The sequence below is a fragment of the Tamandua tetradactyla genome, chromosome 6 (genome assembly GCF_023851605.1).
Source record: "Tamandua tetradactyla isolate mTamTet1 chromosome 6, mTamTet1.pri, whole genome shotgun sequence".
In the NCBI taxonomy this organism is placed as follows: domain Eukaryota; kingdom Metazoa; phylum Chordata; class Mammalia; order Pilosa; family Myrmecophagidae; genus Tamandua; species Tamandua tetradactyla.
Genome location: NC_135332.1, coordinates 121755500 through 121770586, shown reverse-complemented (window position 1 = coordinate 121770586; position 15087 = coordinate 121755500).

Sequence of the window (15087 nt, the reverse complement as noted above, 5' to 3'; positions counted from 1 at the left end):
ATTTGCATTATGCTTGATTATCTATAACTTATTAATGTACTGCTAATGCCATTTTAATTCTGCGTGGGTATTTGACAGTGTGACAGCAAGACTGAAAATGATGACCAAGGAACTAAAACCCCTGGTTTCAAAGTATGGTAAAAGATATCATTTTATATCTAACCAGTCTTTGAAACATAGTCTTGACAATCTCAAGGTAAATGCATTTAACGATGTTCAATTGGCGAGATACGACTTAGTCTTTTTCTTCTCCCACCCTCTCCCTTCTCCCTCACAGCATGTTTCTCTTTCACTCTGTTTCTCGTCCCCTTGAGAGTTTGACTTCTTGGTTGCATGATTGGTCAGTAAGTAGCACACTGGCTGTATTGTAGAGAAAAGCTTCCTTTCCCAGAAGAGGTGGTCTACTTTTGGCTCCTAAACAATACATCATCTAGAATAAAAATATATCTTGCTTGGGCACCTTTTATTAGATAACCCAAATGCTTTGGAAATTGTTGAGAATTTTTATGTTTAAAATACCTAAGAGAAAACCTGAAAGAAGCGAAGAGGGAATGAAGAACAGACTCTTTTATGACTGGTTATGCATTGGGCCTCAATATTTTCTTTTGGGTATGTTTACAATTTGCAAGTGCCATGTGCCATGGACAAAGTTTAACCATGTCTGCCATGTGTGCTCTCTAAATGAAAAGCAGGAGGTGAGTTATCATCTGGTAAAGGAATTTTCATATACTGCACCTACAATTAATCACAGGTCACAGATTCTCTGAATAAGAACCAGAGAAGTGGTTGCTCATTTTTTTCTCTTTTTCTATCTCATTAGATGACACAGGAAATTTGGAGATGAGTGATCATTCCAATTGCCTCTTAACGCTTAATACGCATTCAAAAATATTGATTGTTAAGAAGCTTCAGGGTGGTCTAAGTTCTAATAACTTAGTTTGGGGATGCAAGCTGATGCCTAGAAGCAATTTGAAATCAAAGTATAGTATGTGCTTTGCTTATGATATTGTAGCTGAATATCTAAACTTATTTTGCTTATGATAATATTGCAACCATTTTCCTTATGTGCACTATTATGGTGGGAGAATAAAAGCTTTCTTTAGCTGTGGACCTTTGTCCTTTCAAAATGTTCAGGTCTGCCTTCTGATAGTTCTTATGGTTTTATTTTACAGAAGCTCTTACTAGTCACAGTTCTGTCTCTCTGCTTCTCCAAATTTAAAAAGGCTCAACCCAGCCACCACCCCGTATATGATGAGAACAAACACATCGGGTGAGGTGGGAGGATGAGGGAATACTTAGGTATTCTGCCTCCAAAGCAAGACCAAATATTTCTTATTCAACAGAAATACATTCTGTTGGCTAGTGTGACTTAACAGACTTGTAGGAAAATAATAGTATACAATAGTTAATTTGAAGCAAAGCAAGACATTTTATTGCCCTGATAATCTATATCTAGCCAAGAGATAGCTAAGTGGCAAAAAATATGAAAAATTTTGTTAGTATTTTTCCTCATGTGCCTTAATAATGTTTCATTTGGAATTTTCTTGACCAATTGTACAAAGTTATTTATTTACTCCTAACTAAGCATTGTTGACAGTTATTTTGGAAACAAACAGACAAAAATCACTAGATTAAAATCTTATGAAGAATACAGGAAAAATTCTATATCCACCGTTGAATAGTAAAATCATAGCACAATTTTCCATAGTAATTTCTTGATAAATTGGTGAATAAATGAATAAGTTAATGAATAACTGATCAAATGGATGAATATAGAAATATGAAAGTATAATTGCAAAGAAAAGAAGCCAAAATTGGATTTGGGATAATGGTGATATATACTAAATGTTATTAAAATGATTACTATTATTATTAGAAGCAAAAATACTTCTAATTTTTTATTATCCAATCATAAAGCTGTTTTATAATAAAATGATTTGTTTTGTATGAACTTTATAACCAAACATACCCTTGGCAGATAAGAGTGTCCCCAAAAGTTTTATTCAAATCAGGCATTATGCTAAATGCTTTGTTATAGAAATGGCTAAAACATGGGCTAATCAGATCGATGAAGAATGTAATCCACAGCAGTCATATTTCCAGGAAATGTAACAGAGACATATATATTTGTGGTTTGGGGAGGTTATCTAACTTGATATTCTCAACCAATTGATACAGGCTTAGGATAACTACTCTCCTACAGGCACCTCATGCTCACATGTGTTAAAGGTGTCATGCCACCTGGAGCTCTGCCTTTACACAGACAGTTTCCTCTCTGCTTAACTCTTTTCTCCAAGTAAGATGACTGTTTCTTGATTTGTTACATTCAATTCATGAATTATCTTTTCCTGGTCACCCCAAGCCTGTATCAGCTGGTTGACAATATCAAGTTAGATAACCTCCCCAAACCCACAAATGTATATGTCTCTGTTACATTTCCTAGAAATATGACTGTTGTGGGTTACATTCTTCATCTATTTAATTAGCCCATGTTTTAACCATTTCTACAACAAAACATTTAGCATAGTGCCTGCTAAAATGGGGCACTCAGTATATGTTGTGGAATAAATCTGCAGGGATAATATAGCTAACAGGTATAAAATAATACTGACAATATGACTGTAAGTTTCATTATCTAAGGTGGAAGAGAGCAGATATTATGTAGTAAACAAGTATCAGAAATAAATAAGTACTAGGTAGTATCAATGCCATTTGATAAGGGCAAATACATACAAACAAAGGTGAAGAATCTGACTTTGAGAAAATGACTTTGAGGCATTTGTTAAATTCCTATATTTAATAATTTCTAACCTCAAACATTTTGAGCTAGCCTACCTAATGAGTTGCATTTGTTAATATTTACCAAGGCCACTCCCTTCCTAAAAAGTCTTAGGGATTAAATATATTTTATAGTTTTTTTTTTGTTTTTCATAAAGTATGGCAATTTCAAACTTTTTCAATCACTTGAAATTTTCTCTATGGTCCAGTATACAAGCACTTTAGTAAAAGTTTATGAACCCATAGAAATAAAGCTTGTTAGAAAGTTTGATGTATATCTGTTACATCTTAATTACGTCATTCACACCCTCTATGTGTTTAATTATATTTTGTCCAGCAGCTCAAGAGCATGAAGATAAAATATGAAAACTCCTCCTTGAAAAATATGTTAATTCTGCATAGTATTTCCCTATTGTATAATAAGGGTGCTTATTGAACATATGCAATTATGTGTTATTGAACACATGTAAATTCAAAACAATCATATTTTTAACAGATTATATGAATTAAATGTTTCCATTAATTCTTTTGAAATGAAATTTAATTTAAATTTTTCTTAACACTATTGCAAACCTGTTTTCTTTTTGCTTGAATTTGCCTCCCCTTACTGTCTTTTCTCATCCTTGTAGGCCATTTTATTTTATTTTAGGTACTATTTGTAAGCAGTATATGTTTAAATTTTGATTGATTACAGTTATCACCATAAAATATGTACAGTCTGCCATCTTCTATGCTTTTCTTCTGTGTTTCCATTTTGATGGTTTCTATAATGTTTTCTTTATTTTCTGGCTTTGCCTTGTTTAATTTCTTCCTTCTGTAGTGCATTAGAATGTGGAGATCTGATGTAACTACACATATTACCAATTATTTTAAATGTGTTAAAAATATGCTTGTATTCTAGTATAACTAAAAATCAATAACAAAACCAACACAATAAAACAATGGCCTGATTCCATCTCAATGTACTATTATAGACTGTTATGGATGATTCCACTAAACTCATGTTCAAAGGTGGGTTCCTTTGCTTTTGATTGTCCAAATTAAATTTATGTCTATTCAACTGCCTGCTGTCTTGCTCCCTTCCCTTCACATTACTGTCCATCCTTTTGCCTTGTTTTGTCCAAGCAGCTAGAGACACTTACACATTCCAACCAGGACTGTCTGACTGTGTCTGGAAAATTAGGGCCCTGGAAATATGTCATTCTTCAGCTGCTATTCCTGCCACCCCTCCATGCTACCAAGTGGTACTGCTGATAAGGACAGTATTTTACAATCAGACCACAGCTACTTGTCCATGTGGTAGCAAAGATTTGCTTGTCTGCAGTGCAGTGAGTACTTTTGTAGGATGCCAAATCTATACAAAATCCATATTCTCAATAGAAACATTATCCCAGGGTCTCATTTGCATGGAACAGGGTGAGTTCTTTCATACTTCAAATTAATCTCTATTTTCTCTAGCAAAAGCATTTTATTGTATTTTCATTGTTTTTTTCTAATACCTCTGTTCAAATTACTCTTAATATAGCTTAGTATTTGCAAAAAGAGCGATATTAGATTCTTTTATATATTGTTTATTATATCTTTTCTTATTTTTTCATATCTGTATTTTTGAGATATCAAGTAGATGCTGTCCTTCTGTGCAATAAATAGTTTTTTAAAGACATTCCTCAGAGTTTCTTGGATAGGGATGTATTTTTCTATGTTTGATTGTTGTGAAGTGTCTAACGAAACAGAATCTTGTAAATCAAGTTACCTTGATACTAGTAATAATAACTTGGGATTGTGAATGGGATGGCTGTTTATTTCTATATTAAAGAGCTTAAAGCCATAAATGGGCAAGCTTGAAACTTCAAATCTTAGCACAAGTCATGGTCAGCAAATGAGAGGGCTCTAACAGTGGGTCTAAGAGAATATACTATTTCTTTTAACCACAGGGCCACCCTCATCAATATCATATATACAATTTAATTGTGTGGTTTCATAATTTTAACATACAATGCAATCATAATCGTTTTGCTTCTCTCATGTGAGTATTTAAGGCATTAATTGAGAAGGAGTGAAACCTGAAAACTGAAATTGGTCATCTGAGGGCACTTCAGTTCTCGACCTCCGTGAGCCATTCTGAACATCATAGCAACATTCTGTGCCAGTGGAGATTCATCTCCCTTTGTTTGAAAGTACTGAAATAAGCATACTTGATACAATGACCTTGCAAGAGGATACCTATTCAACTTGACTCCAGACTTGTTGCTTATAGAGCTATAACTACCATTAGAGACCACATATAGTACCTTCCAGGGAGACAATACCACGTCTGACAAAGTAAGAAATAGCATATATTCCAGCATAAATATATTATCTTGCTAACTAATATCATCGGAAGCCAGGATAATATATATATATATATATTATATATATATATATATATATATATATATATATATAAAATCACTTGTATATATATAAGTGAAATCTGCTGTTAGACTAAGAAGAACAAAATAAGAAGACAAATTCATTGAAGTGGGCTTACCAAAGAATCTGAATGCATGCATTAGTTCCTGCAGTCATTAGTGACTGTAACACTTTGTTTGATTGACTTAAATTTGAATACAGAGATGGCCTAAATTCAATTAGTTTAAATGCCAGAACTTTTCTGGCCTACTGTAAAGGATGAGATCTAAAGGTTTAGGTGCGTATTTATATATATGAACTTCACAACTTCAAACATACCCACTCTATCTCTCAAGGGGGTTCAGAAGACACTCCCTGGTCTAGGTTTCTGAGAAATGCTTCAGTTAGGGGAGTATCAGATTCTGCAAAAATCTTTGTGTTGTCTCAATGGTGTATGGTGTAGATTGGGGGGTGGTGGCAATGGAAGATGCCACCATTAAGAGTTTCAATTGAGATGACGAAATCATGGAGAAACAAAGGTTAAGTGACAACATAACTGCAAGAGATATTTACTGTGAAAGGTATGAAAAAAGAAAACACTCAGGCAATTGCTTTGTATTAATGCTATCATTATTGTGGTTCATTAGTTAGTGTGTGTGGGACAGGGGGCCCTTAAGCTGTTTAGGTGATAAATGGAATTTAGGATCAAGTTCAAGTTTCCATAAGCTCAGTCAATCTTCTGATATACTGCGTGATATCTCCAATTAATGTGTGCATAAGTGAAATAGACCTTGATATAGAGATTTAAAAAAAAAATTCATACTATTTCTGTTTGCTAAAGCTGCTGGAATGCAATAAACCAGAAATGAATTGGCTTTTACAAAGAGTACTTGATAAATCACAAGTTACAATTCTAAGTCCATGTCCAAATTAAAGTATCAACAAGAAGACACCTTCACTGAAGAAACACCAATGGAGTATGGGTACCTCTGCCACATGGGAAAGTACATGGCCACGTCTGCTGGTCTTTCTCTCCTGATTGGTTTCAAAATGACTTTCTCAGCTCCCGTAGGTTCTTCTGGCCTCTGCTGGGGTGTTTTGTTTGTTAGCTTTTCTAAACTATCTGGGCTTTCTTAAAGGACTCCAGCAAGTGGATCAAGAAGCAGGTTGAATGGGTGTTGTCACATCTCCATGGAAACAATCAAAAAGGTCCACCAAACAATAGGTCTACCCCCACAAGATTGGATTAAAAGAATGTGGCTTTTCTGGCACACATAACAGTTTCAAACCAGCACACATACAAATAGTTTCAACTAAAATTTGGCTTGGTATTCTATGTTTTGATTTTACACTTGTATATTTTCTTGGCATTTAAATCTCCTTACATTGAAAACTGACATTACAATAATGCCCTATTGGGCCACGGTGGCTCAGCAGGCAAGAATGCTTGCCTGCCATGCCAGAGGACCTGAGTTCATTTCCCGGTGCCTGCCTACATTAAAAAAAAGCCCTGTTTATTGTATATAGGCACATATCCATATATCATTAAGATAATTATACTGGCACCAATAATAAGGATACTCAATAGTTAAGCATTTTTTCATTTCTGTCAGTCCTTAAAATATGTTCTTCTCTGGGTATAAATTCAATGTACTTTGTTCTAAAGTGATCTAAAATAATTTAATATGTTAATAACTTTATGTTGCAGTTTGCTTTCATTTTTTAAGAATTTTTTTACTAAATTCTATTTTTAGAATATTTACAGAGTATATATTATTCAAAATATGTAACAGTGTTATGTTTATAGATGTGCCATTTCTATATCAGCACCATATATAATTTTGTCTTTCTCCCCCTGGAGGCAAATATTTTTATTAGTTTATATTCTTTCAGTATATCTTTTAGCAAATATAAACATGTTTTTCTTTCATTTGTTAATCACATGGTAGCATACTAGATACATGGTCCTATATCTTTATTTTTCCTCCTTGCTACTTAATGTATCCTGGAGATTGCCCTTATGCCTTTTATGGTTGCATTGTATTCCAATATGTACATTTAGCATGATTTATTCAATCAGTTCTTTATTGGTGGACTTTTGCGTTATTTCCACACCTGCATCACCAGAGCAATTGTCTCCAGCCTCAAACCCATCACTTACTACTACCCCTTGGGAGGAAGAATTGCCAATCTGAATAATTAGATTTCTGGGCATATACTGTACAAAATCAGTGTGAAATGACAAGCACCCATGCTTGATCCTCTCTCCTGCTTCATGTTGCCTATATCAAACAAGACGTTCAACTAAGCCAGAAGCGTCTCTGGACTCAGTCATTTTGAAATCTTCCAAGTTCTTCATAAACCAGAGTTAGATTGCATGATTCCTGAGGCCTCTTTCAACTCTAACAATCTTTTATTCTATAATGACATAGTTAGCAATAGATCTTTTTGTGTTCCCCTGTCTGGATATATTTTGACATATGAATAAAGGCACTCATGACTCTTTATCTTTATTTGTACTTTAAAGCTGTTGTAGCTGTTTCTATTATATCTCTTCTACAATTCTCTTTGCTAACTCACTGGTCTGGAATGTACCTCCAGTTTCACTGCTATTTCACTACTGTACTTCCAACACCTTGAACAGTCTCTAAATCAGTAAGACACTAATGAACATTTGTTTAATGACCATATACATAAAATGAATGAACAGTAAATCGGCTTTGACTTTATCCAAATATTAAACTCCTATCACCATCAAGGACTGAGACAATGTGGCTGCATATGTCTTCCAAGCATTGATACTTTTAGCATCAAGTGACATTTAATGAAATGGAAGGGAAATATTTCCTTACTCCAAAAAAAAAAAAAATAGAGGTAACATTGGATTCTAAAACATGCAATTGCTCACAGAAAGAACAAAGCAAATCTTACAAAGAGTTTTAAGAAATTGTTAAACATGTGGCCCCTTCATAGTGTCTCTGCCCATCATTTACCTGGCTCATAGTTCCCTAGTCATTTCATTTCAAGAAGAAAAATAATAGCATTCCACTGAAACTCAGAAGTCCATGAAAACCCCAAACATTGAAAGACAGAAGAGAACCAGGGTACACCAATGCCTGCTATTCACATCTTCTGGTTCTTAGACATGTCCTAGTTTCTTTGCAGTTATGAATGAAAGTGAACTTTATATTATAAGCATACAACTTCAGAATAAACTGAGGAAATAATTTTGTACTCCTAAAGCACAGTCACAGAGTCCTTTATACAGGTGAATTTTTTTTTTTTTTTTTTTTTTGCTGCCTTGACTCTGAGTCTTACAATAAATCTTTAATTCACTTGGTAGGAATGCATTTGGATAATGTTTGGTATAAAATTTCCATAGACTTGTCATCTGTAAAAGGAAAAGTTTCATTTCCGTCTTCACATTTATTGTGAGGGTAGATGAGATGATATATTCTCAGTATTCTGAGTTCCTTATAGGAGAATATCTATATAAATATAAGGTATTATTTTAAGAAGGTTTTTAGGACATTGAAAAAATGAAAAAGTTAATAAGAAGAATAAAGGCTCTCAGAACAACAAAAATCACCTTCCTACCTGCAGTCTGTTTATATATAATGAAGATCACAAACAAGTAAGTAGTATTTAATTATGACACTTATTTGAATAGAGGGTTAAGATAGAATGGGAATGTTTAATGTGAGATCTTACAGCTGAAGACAAGTAGCCAAAATGTTTTTGCATACTTAATGACCTGTTCCATGGTATTTGAATGCCACAGCTGTCCACAGTTCCCCAGGTTCTGGCACGCATTTCTAAGAGAACCATTTGTCTGTGGAAATCTCTTATGTGAGCAAAGAAGGAACTCAAAAACAAATTCATAGGTAGAAAATTTTGCAACCTGCTGAAATTAATTTAAGTGATTTGGAGAGATGTTTATTCATCACAGCGGTTTCAGAGATGTATATTATTATCAATTGACCTGGTCCAGCAGTGAGCAGAAGTGAAGAGAATGGATTTTCTAAGAGTAAAGTGCTTCACCTGGGGACTAAATTAACTCTTTATGGGCAGTGAATATGGTCTTGGATGTCAGCAACTTCTTCCATGGTTTCCTGAAGACTGAATAAAGTTAATTTATGGACTGCAGTTATAATAGCAAAAATAATTATACAATGTCCATCTCTTCAATTGATTTCTGCAACGTATTTAGTGTGGATAATCACAGATCCTAAATTTAATACATATAAATATACTTGCATAGAGAAGAAAACATGCTACTTTTAGAAGCAAGTGAAACAGTTTACCAGAATGAAGAGTTCTTCAATGCTTATTTATTAACTTGATTGCCAAACAAACATCTTTGCTTTGAAGTTACTTGAAGAAAAAATAGCTTTTGATATGTGAAAGTTTTTAGAGCTTTTTATTCAGATTCTAAGTCCAAGATACACCGGTGTTAAGCATAATCATGTGAAGAAAATTGTTTCTAAATGAGGGAGAATAATATTTACATATTTTAGTTTGATTTTCTCCATTTTTTTTTGAGATTTCTTACTTTAGTAGGCTTTATTTTTCAAAATCCAGCCCTCCTTTTGGTCCACTTTTGATCATCATAAACCTATGTCTTCTGGAAATATTCCATAAACTTCAAAAATGATTAACTGAATCTAAATCACCTATAATCCTTTCAGTGGCTTCATAATTGAATTTTCAATGTGCTTATTTGTGTCATGAATATATAGATAAAGATACAGATATAGATGAAGATAAATATCATGTCTGACCCATTCTTAAATATATAGATAAAGATACAGATATAGATGAAGATAAATATCATGCCTGACCCATTCTTATTGTACTATTATATGATGTTTGTGAGATTAAAAACTTTACTGCAAAAATGAGTGTGTGTATTTCCTTCCATTACTTTTAAAGGATCAAATGCCTCTAGCATAGAACAGATATAATCTGTATTCTTGAGTCAGGGACTTCATTTCACTAAATCACAGACTACTAAGGCAACCTTGTCATTGCAATCAGGCATACTTTTTTTTTGTTCTGTAGCTCATTGATGCCTAGTTCCTTTAGTTTAGAGCACAGACTGCTAATGTGGAAATAATTTTATGAACTTTTATGGAAAGGACTGAAGCAATAAAAACTAACAAAACAGTCGCTACTGTGGTTTTGACTGCATATGTACATACGCAATCAAATATATATATATATATATATATGAAAATACATACATATATATATATATATGAAAGAGAAACAGGGTCAAAGACAGAGATCTATGGAGAGGGAGAAAAAGATATTAAAGGATGGGATTAAGTGCAACATAGAAAAAGTATTTTAGTTGAACATATAAAATAAAATAAAGCATGAGCATATATTTATAAAATAAAATTAAAATTCCTCCTTTATTTAAAGGAAAAATCTAGTATGCATATAATTATCAAGACTGTATTCTTGTGTTGATCTTATTTTTTCCCTAAATAGCAACATTTAAATTATGAAAAGAAAGCAATCACACTGTAGAAAATTTGGAGATTTCAGAAAAGGAAAAATGATAGTCAAAATCTCTATATAATCAATACATTTTTGAGTGAATAATTTTATTGATTGTCAACAGTCATTATTTAAAAACAATATAAATACAACTTGCTATTCATACTATAATTGATATGGAAGGTTACCAAAATGGCAAATAACTTTAAAAATTGTAGTTGGCCTTGATTTTTTTTGTATATCAGATATCCAAAAAGTTTATAATGTGTCAAAGAAAATCAAGTATTTACAGCAGAAATAATTATTACAGCAATATGAAAAATATTGAGACCTACTGCATATTGGACCTCTGTTGGACACTATTAATATAGTACACTTTGGAGTTTTGAATCAGGAAGATGGGGAACATTATGCAGTTTCCTTACATTGCGTTTTCGTTCCACTCTACTTTTCTCCATTGTGACTTCCCAAAAAGAGTGAAAGATGCAACATAACCTCTCTCTAAGAGTCCTGTTTCTCCTACACAGATCCTGGAGGAGATAAGAGAAAGAAAAATTGAAGGGAAGATAATTATATGTTTGAGTTTAGAAATTGTGCAATAGCCTTTCCTAAGTGCAGGGTGAAGATGGGCACGAGCAAGAACTGGGGACAAGTCATGAAGGACTTAAAGGAAATTCATTAGGAATGACAAAAACAAAGTGAAGACAAGATCTATTCCAGAGTAGCTGAAATGATAAAAACTTGCTGACAGATAATCAAGTGTTGACTGTATAATCAAATGCTAGTAAAATAAAGACCCTGAACAAATGATTCTGCCATTTCTATTTAAGTTTGAATAAAATATTTATTTTGTAGGTTCTCTTATGTTAATGTCACATTTCTTAAGCCTAGAAACTCCTAGAATTTTAAGTTTGTCACCATTCTGGGTTAGTAAGGGATATTCTCTGTGAACATGAATGCTTATTGAAAAGGCTATGATGATGCTGATAATATTAGTACATCGATAAAACAGTGGTATTTCTATTATTATCATGTTAGATACTATTTCCCTAGAGCATTAAACAATCAAATAAAATGTTTTGAGACTATCATAACAATGCTAAAACCTAATCTAGAGAAATAATCATCGCATATCAAATATTCATCTATGTTTTTATCTGCCCCTTGTTAGTACCAGTGTAATTTATAAATGATAACAAATTGCCCACAAACTATGAGAAATGAAAGAGACATGATAAACATGAAATAACAAAATTTCATGTGCTATAAATGATCAATACCACCCTAGCCCTGGAAAGCCCTTAGCTTGAGTCCTTTTCTTCAGAGAAACTCTCTGTTAGTGTTACCCAACATTGTCTCTCCCTAAAAGGGCCAAATTTTAGCAAGCTAATGGAATATGCCCATTCAGAGCCCAGAATTCCTTCCAAATCCAGGGAATCTTCTCCTGCTTCCTGTAGGTACTAACAGGCCAAAGCCACAAAGCTTGGTCTCATAGTCAAGCATTGCTTTGGGCTTTAAATCTGGCTTTGTCTAATTTCACAGTTTGTGTTCTCACCTAGTTTACTGAATTAGCTAATTGGAGCAATCTGTTATTTGGAAAACTTATACTTGACATGTCTTAATTTTAAGATCCAAAAAAGTGAAAATATCCTTCTGACTTTCTCAGTTTTTCTGTTCTATTGATCTTCCAACTATTTTCTAGACTTCTACTACTATCCTCCTACTCAAAAATTCATAAAAGTCTGTCAAAACTTCACCAGTTATTTGGAGAGTTATAGAGTTCTGCCCAATTTGATATAATAATTAGAAGATCAGCTAGATTTTCCAAAAAGCAACAATTTAGTTTCATTACAGCAGATAGCAGGCATTATGCTCTTACACACATTGTTTAATATGGATAAAACTATACCAGATTTCTCTTGCCTAGTGCTTTCATACATACCTTTTTCTATTCTTTCATTATTAAATTCCTATATCCTTATAATTAATATTGTCTCTTGTAAGAATTATTTCATTATATTTTATTCATCTTAAAATCTTTTAATTGGAATATTTAGTCCATTTATATTTAATACAATTAGTGATATGTATGGTTGCTATATACTTTTTTACTATGTTTTTTAAAATGTTTCACCTTTCATATTAGTTTCCCCATCAAATATTCATGGTAGGCTATTTTTCCACCTCTGCTAGTTTGTAAATTATAGTTTTTTCTACATTCTTTTACATTTCTCTAGAGATTACAAAATGCATCCTTACCATATTACAGCTTACTGCTTCATAACCAATGCTAAGATTTAGACCATTTTAATTGCATGTATTTTTTCTGCCTTTTATGTTATTTTTGATGTGCATTTTAACTCTACATTTTACAACCCAAAAGACATTATATCATTGTTGTTTTTGTTATATTGTAGTTTCAATATTCATTTAGACATACCCATTATCATTTCCATTGTTCTTCATTCCTTTGTACATTTTCACGTTTCCAACTAAGGATATTTTCTTTCTGTCCAAAGGAAACCCCTTTATTTCTCCTTTTAATGCAGTTTACCTCTCAGGTTTGCTTTTATGAATATTTTAAAATTTCTCCTTTGATTTTGAGGGAAATATTGCTGGGCTGATACTTTCATATTTTTCAACACTTTTAAAATAACATTATACTGGATGCTATTTTACATGATTAATCCTGAGATGTCAGCTATTTGCTTTATTGTGTTGCTTTACTGGTAATGCAGTTTTATTCATCTTTATGATTTTCAAACATGTTCTTTGGTTTTATCTTTAAGATTCATAGAGATTATTGTATGTATATAACTTTCTGTTTTCATCATTTTGTATTTCAGCCTGTTTCTCTTCAAATATAGCTTCTGCCTTATTGTATCTCTCCTCTTTTAGGACTTCTAATGCTCTTTTTCCTTATACTCTTTTATATATTTCTATTCTTCATGCTCTTTGAGCATCATCCTGGATACTTTTGCACCATCTCTCTTGAAGTTCACTAATCCTTTCTTCTGCTATGTCCAAACTTCTATAGAATCTAACTTAATTCAAGAACTTCATTTTTATGTATAGATACTCCATTTTATTATTTTTATAGCTTTTGTTTTTTTGGAGAAATACTTCATCTCTTTTCTATTCCCTTCATTTTTTAAACATATTTATCACAGCTATTTTAAATTTAGTGACATTAGCTCCAAGCCCATTTCTATTATCTATTGTTTTTATTTATTATTTGTGTGTAGAGAGTGTGTGTGTGTTTGTATGCATGTTGTAATATGTTCATATATGAATGTGTGTCTGTTTCTTGGTAAGTCTGGTAATTTTTGGTTGAATGTAAGATTTTCTGTTTAAGAATAATAGAGGTTCTTCATAGAAGATTTATCATATCCTCTGGCAGACAGAGTTGGGGCAAAACTGTCTTAATATTCTGTGTATTTATCTGATTAAAGTTTGGCTTAGAGTTTTATAAATCTCTGTATACCTCTGGTATACCCTGGCCAGCTGGCACATAACTCTCCAGGTATCTCAAACAACAGACCATGGTGTTTTCTGAGGACATTCTCTTTTAATAGATGTTAAACTCGGTTTCTCCCACTCTTGCTCTCACTCTCGGTCTCTGTTCTGGAGCATGAGATTATATAAAGTTCCATTCTGTTTGTAGAATATTTTTTATGTAGCTCTTTGGCAACTTGTTCAATGCAGTTTAAAACTTCAACATTTGCAAGTCACTTCTTAATTGACTCTTCATGCTGTCAGCCTTTGTGGCTTTGATTGTCCTCACTCTATTTTCCACTTCTCCAGAATTGTACGATTGCCAACATCTCTGCTTTGGATAAATGCTTCTTTAGCCCTTACCTTTGTGATTCTGTCCCATTCTTCAGATCCAGCACTATGCCAAGAATTGGAAAGCATCCCAGAGAAAACTGGCTTCTGCAACATTGGCTCATATTTTGCTGTTTTCTTATTTTTCCTTCTTTCTGAGATCTTGCTCCTCATAGTCCTAATTGCCTTGGAAATGCATCAGTGTGTTCAAACAGAATTAAATATATATATATATGTATATATTGTATCTGCATTTTCTGAGTATCCTTTACTTGAGCACTGTTTTGCTACATGATAATGCACTATAATCCAAAGCAAAAGTCTCCCAAACCCGTAGTTCATGAAAGGGAAATGTTGATTTCTATTGTGATGGTGGAAATTTATAGAAGCAGCAATAAACTGAACAAAAAATACCTCCTGGTTAGGTGAGCCATTGACTTTGCTTTATGATACCTCTTTCTAAATTCCAAATTGTATAGATTATAAAATTGAATATGAAAATAGATATTAGAACTATTTTTCTGCCTTCTATAACCATATTCCTTGCTCAGTCCATGGAACAAATGTATAAAACGTTTCTGACTTTTT